The following is a 6000-nucleotide window of genomic DNA, read 5'->3' on the forward strand; positions in this document are numbered from 1 at the left end:
GATGATTGGTAAAATATGCCATACCCCTACTGGCGTTAAGTTGACATTAACAGTCCTGTGATGTCAATGATAGGTCTTTGAAAGACCCCTAAAACTAATCTAACGAACGAAGGACAGCACAAACGACTGTCATTATTTACTGTAAATTACAGAATTTATTCTCCTAAGCAGCAGCGGTCTTATATGCTCAATTTCACACACACAGACAACAAACCGCTATACTTCAAACATGTTTGTATGCTTAGAGCTGGCGTAGGTTGTATTGTGACATTCCATACCTATGATGTCATTTGGTTTGTTCATGTTATCTCCTCCATAGAAAGAAAAATCACGGGAAATGATGTCATATTTTGTGGCATGTCATATTTTGTGTTATAGGACGCTATTTGAACGGGACAGATACAAATAATCCCGCATTTCACGAGATCGGGAATCAATATTATTAGAGACTTGGAACCATGCATGCAGCAACTGCATATACCTGCGCCATACCTCTGTCGTGATGCGGTTGCTGTCACTTGATGAAAGCACAGTGAATGCCGGGCGGCTTTGTTTAAAAACAAGGAACTGCAATAAAAGCCGTAAAATGAAATGCAACACTACACCAAGGTAAATATTACATTTTAATAATGATCCTGGGTACAAGGCGCAGATGACAAAATTGGTCGTGAAAAAGACAAGCGCGTTTTTTCCAGTAGAAGCAGGCGGGTAAATGTTGGACGTAACCATCACAGGCGCTCCTTAGCTGGGTAGTCTGCTAAATAGATCGATTTTCGGCTCGATCTATCGATCCCGTAGTCGATATGCCCGCCACTGCAACCTAAATACTCCCGGCAGTATTTAGGTTGCAGTGGCGGGCATATCGACTACGGGTTCGATAGATCGAGCCGAAAATCGATCTATTTAGCAGATTACCCAGCTAAGGAGCGCATGTGGTAACCATACAGGCATGTACGTTGGAGACACTCGCTCTGTGAATTTAGCTAAACCAAAAGGATAGATGTCATTTGTCATACTTAGCATTGGACAGTCTGAACAGTGGACAGCCAATACAGCGAATAGTAAGAGAGAAAAGCATGTTGAGCTTCTGTAAGATGGGTGTTGTGCAACATTGACTCTGCCACCAATATTCAAAGTGTGTCCAGGTTCCAGGGTAAGAAAAATACACCAGTTCTGATTTTGGTGACGCGACGGTAGTATCGGGGACACCAGGTCACAGCAATGCCTTAGTGCTTACAGAAAGACAACAATTATTATCTCTCATGCCTTGATATCATTAATGGCACTTATTCCTTTTACAAAACATTACTGGAGAAAGTGAACGTTGCTTGTTGGTTGGTCAATAACATTATCAAATACCTCAAGTGTAAACCATAAGAAATTTCTTAATTAGACTGTCTGAGATAGATTTAACCAAAAAATTCAACATTGCCCTCCTAAATACATTTTATCCTTCTTTAAAAAACAAGTACTCTATTTCTCATTTTTAATCCATATGGTTTAGAAATATAGGAAACACATCGGAGATCATTACCTCACAGAAGAAACTTGTCCGTATTATTTATTCCACAGCAGTCCAATGCTAATTTACAAATTATTCTTGGTATACTCAATACTTGGAGGGCCTTCTTTTTTTATAGGGAGGGGGCAAGTGGAAATCGATCGGGAGTCAGGGTGAGGTTTACAAAACGGTTATGAAGGGGTCAAAATTTACAATTGCAGTTTGGGGAGGTTATATTTTACCAAAAAATATATAGAACTGTGACATTACTAAAATAAACCGAAAACTGAATAAAATTGGAATAGAATATGGTTTATTCTGTGTGAAGTATGGGAACAATTTGAATAGGATCCTATCAGCAACAGTGCTGATTGTAATGGTAAACAAACAAAAAACTGCACAAATCCCGGCTTGTAGCTTAGTAGGGATAGAATATACTGGCTCCTTGATCGCAATGGCACTTCTGGCCTTAATAAAACGGCAAATAGCCAACAAGATTATTATTATATTTGATATTTATGTAAAGTAAAGTAAGCCTTTATTGAAATCGTATCCCAGTTGGGATCTTGATCATAAAGTACAATAAAGGTTTTGCAAAAACAACAATGGAAGAGTATATATATATATATATATATATATATATATATATATATATATATATATATATATATATATATATATAATATCTATACATGAGGTCAACATATTAAAGGTTCATAAATAGTTTACTTGTCTGAGTTTAAAACATGTATGTATGTATTTTCCCAATTCACATAGTGATGCTTTATCTGTCCTTGAAAAGATGCTTATAAGGTCTTGTGTGCCTCTGAATGCGTTTTTACAAATGTTTAGTTTACTGAAAAAAATCATGTCTAATGTCTGTGTAGCCTTTGCAATGAAAAAGACAATGTATCTCATCTTCTACTTGTTTGTTTTGGCAAATTGGGCATGCTCTGTCTATGACATCAAGGTTTCTATATCTACCTGTTTCTATGTGTAGTATGTGTGCACTAATGCGTAACTTGCACAGGGCTGATCTGTGATCTGGGTTTTTTATAACATGAAGGTAGCTTTCGAGAGAGAAATCTTTTTTCAACTCTCTGTATGTGCGAAGTTTATTTTTATGGTGCCCTTGTCTGGTATCATCATGAATCAATTCAAATGCACATTTTTCAAATAGCTGTTTAACTTTTACATTGAAATTAGTTTTAAACTGTTTGTCATTTTCTATCTTTACATTCATGGCATCTCCAATATTTACGAGCAGCAACGATTGTTTAATACCTGACACCCAATTATCTGTATGTGTATTGTCCAGTTGACAACCCAGATCATAAGCCTCACGAGTCAGTGTTGTATGAATGAATAGATCAATAAAACGTTATTCTAAAGCAATTACTTATGATGACATTTACAGTTCAGAGACGTATATAATGGTGCTCAAAAGTAGTCCGAAGTAGTCTAGATCAGCTACCCTGGGGTGAATTTCCCAAGGCGCGGCCTAGCGTTTCGGCTGCATTCACAAACACCTCTGGGAGAGGGCGGGAGCATCCCCAAATATTTCTTTGATTTTTTCAAATGCCCGTAACAAACTCAAAATACGTTCAAAGGCTCCTTCTTCTGGTTTCCGAAAATTTTGAAATCCCCCAAAATGAAACTGGTCTGATTTTGAAATGGACAGATTTTTCGGTGTGTGTGTGTGTGTGTGTGTGTGCGTGCGCGCGCGCGCGCGTGTGCATGTGTGCGTGTTTGTGTGTGTGTGTGTCTCTTCAGGGAAGGACTGCGCTGTTTTGACATTTTCTCTTGCAGGAAAACTTTCATGTACAACAAAAAATAAAACAGCGATCACATAAAAAAAGCTTTGGAAACAGGTTGATTCCCCTCGTTTGTCAAGAAAACAATATATAAAAGGAACATTGGCTTTACCTTTTGGCCGATTTTTCAGTACATTTTTTCAGCGTTCCAACTGCAGTATCTTGTTTTACTCCCAACAGCAAGCTTAGGCTGCGTTCACAAATAACGATAGGGGGGGCTGGAGGAATCTCGATTGAAATCTTTTTTTTTCAGATCCCCCTAAGTACCCTAAAAAAATTTCAAATGCCCCCCCTCTATATGGTCAAAATTTTTCAAGTCCCCCCAACTATCACAGGCCCGCATATTTGTAGAGGATGTGAGCGCAGAAAAAATAAACATGTATTGCGCCGTTCTGCTCACAGGTGTTCAACATTAGCACTTTGTATAGTCATATTCCCAAGGCAAGTTCTTTAAATGCATCAGTGAATTTTTTAGATTTTTTGGTCTAAATGCCAACTTGAGTTAATCCAAGTCCGGCCAGGTCAATTGCTCCTGCCGCAAAGCACACAAAATGACGATCATTAGAGAGTAGGCAAATTGTGAATTCTGGCTAATTGCCATATTGTAAAAAACTGAGCACAGTGACCTACCGAAAATTTGTTTCAAAAGTACAAGACATATATGAATTAGATGCTACTCGAAAATGACAATACTGGAAGTTAAAATATTCCATCAAATAAATGTTTTAATCTGTGAAATTTTGAGTGTAATAATTGCGAATTTGGTTAAAAAATAAATAATTCCATTTGGTCACATATTTTTTCATTCAGTCTTTACTCTTCAAATTTTTACTTCTTTATTATTTTATGACAAAAATGAGAAAATATAGAAAATCAAGCATGGTGACCTCATCTTTTTTCTGTAATATTTGATATTCTCATATGCCAGAATTCAAAAATTTCCATGTGTTCTTCCATGTGCTGCTCTCTGGCCTGATCTTGTGTGACAAGTATGTTTCACTGTCATGAGCGTCATTTGACCCAAACTCTTTCTTCAACTACCATTTACATCAGAGTCAGAGCTATCTCTGTCACTGTTCAGGTACGTATGCAGTAACAGTGACACTGCAGTAGCAGAGCATTAATTATAGTGACACTACCCGTAGGCAGTAGCTGTATTAACTTTGATAATTTTGACAATATTTTTGTTGTTTTACAACAGTTAACGTTGTAAAACAACAAAAATATTGTCAAAATTACTGCGTTCTTGTTCTACTCCTTACAGCATGTTGAATTGTTCAGTATTCAGCTTGCTATCACAGCCTATGTATGCGTACCATACATTTGTATCACTGACAACTGACTGTCAATCTGGACTCCAATTAAATTATCACCAAATACATATTTATATGTACAGGCTTTGTCGACAAACTAAATATTGTGTGTTTGAGCATACTAAAGGGAGATGGCAAGAAACTGTAGTTGTTATATTGCATAGAAATATTGCAGAAATCATTAACAGTTGCAGCTTCTGCCCTGTTACTAGGCTCAAGTTTGTTTTTTTACGACAAATCACACATATTTAGATTTTTTCGAGATAAAAGTCATGAAATGTGACAAAATGCTTCTAGATTCTGTTTAATTATTACTAACATTACAACATTTGGATGACATCAAAAATGGTATTCATTTTACATTAAATTACCTACAAAAACTTGGACTTGGAAAATGTAAAACACAAAAGGGAACCAAAAATTTTCAAGTCCCCCCCTACAGGTAGAGCAAAATTTTCAAGTCCCCCCTCTACTACCCCCAAAATTTTCGAATCCCCCCTGAATTCCTCCACCCCCCCCAACCGTTTTTTGTGAACGCAGCCTTAGCTAGAATAACAAATGTTGGCAAAATAAATACGGTTATGTAAAGATGGTAATCATTATAATTGATTAAAAATGAATTCTAGTCCGGACGAATCAAATTTTAAACAATAATAATGTTTACTGTAGGCTACAGATATGGCTGCGTTGATAAGTTAACAACTGGACTTCTCATCACACCTCAGGAGTTACCACAGGGTCTGGTCAGCAATATTCGCCTAGAAGTTATGAATATGATCAATAAATGTCTTGTATGAAACTACTTTTCATTATACAAGCCTTACCTGTGTCTAGTGTGTGCCTATTACTTTACCCTAGCTATCTCTGTATAGTATTTCAAAGAAAACAGTCCATATCTGTTAATTGCCCCCCCCCCCGATCCCCTTTATTAATTTGTTCTGCCGATCACATATGCCTACATATCTACTACATATCTATTGTACATATCTACTTCTCAGGCATATGTACACACGTCTACACATGGGCCGCATAGTCCCAGAGCTGAATAGATCACAAGTGACTGTGGTGAGGCTTTCGGCCTCACACTTCAACCCCGGGCCTTCGATCGTCTATCGCCCAAGCATAGCTGCAGTGTCACCGAGTTGCCTAAAATGCCGGCCTAAAGTGCAAATGCGCATTAAACTCTAGGCCTCGCTTCGGATAGATATCTACGCAATATTTCCAGAGCCCGATGTAGGGACACGTAGACACAGGCACTTGACCTGTCGCTTCGCGATCAGTACTGATTCACCGTAGAGAGAAAAGCTCTCTACGGTGAAACAGTACCGATCGTAGAAGCCTATCCCGAGAAGTGAGAAGTGTGATATTATTA

This window comes from Ptychodera flava, chromosome 19 (genome assembly GCF_041260155.1).
Source record: "Ptychodera flava strain L36383 chromosome 19, AS_Pfla_20210202, whole genome shotgun sequence".
NCBI classification, from domain to species: domain Eukaryota; kingdom Metazoa; phylum Hemichordata; class Enteropneusta; family Ptychoderidae; genus Ptychodera; species Ptychodera flava.